At 37.1% G+C, this 286-nt stretch overlaps 1 protein-coding gene across 1 annotated transcript in view; it reads left to right on the top strand.

Annotated features, from left to right (window-relative positions):
* Nucleotides 1–286, top strand: part of LOC119585693 (innexin inx2-like) — a gene marked incomplete at its 5' end in the record, with an annotated part of 70,111 nt that overhangs the window by 5,766 nt on the left and 64,059 nt on the right.

Raw genomic sequence — 286 nt, 5'->3', positions numbered from 1 at the left:
CTACGTTACAGACAGGTAAGACGACGCCATATTAGGTGGACCTGCTCCTTTAAAAAAAAAAATTGTATTAAATAAAATCCTTTTCCAAAAATGGTTCAAATTTCCTCCAGCTGTAGTTTAAAAAAAGAAAAGAAAAAGATTGACGGCATTAAGCTTTTACAAGAATCGTTATTTTCGGTCTCACATGTAGCGTCCGAAGCGCTTTGTGTAAAATCACTGATATTCTGGGAATTGTGTGGGCGACATTCGATATGTTCGTCGCATATTATCCCTGTTATCCAACCTG

The sequence above is a fragment of the Penaeus monodon genome, chromosome 20 (genome assembly GCF_015228065.2).
Source record: "Penaeus monodon isolate SGIC_2016 chromosome 20, NSTDA_Pmon_1, whole genome shotgun sequence".
NCBI lineage: Eukaryota > Metazoa > Arthropoda > Malacostraca > Decapoda > Penaeidae > Penaeus > Penaeus monodon.
This window is presented reverse-complemented; position numbering and strand designations above follow the sequence as displayed.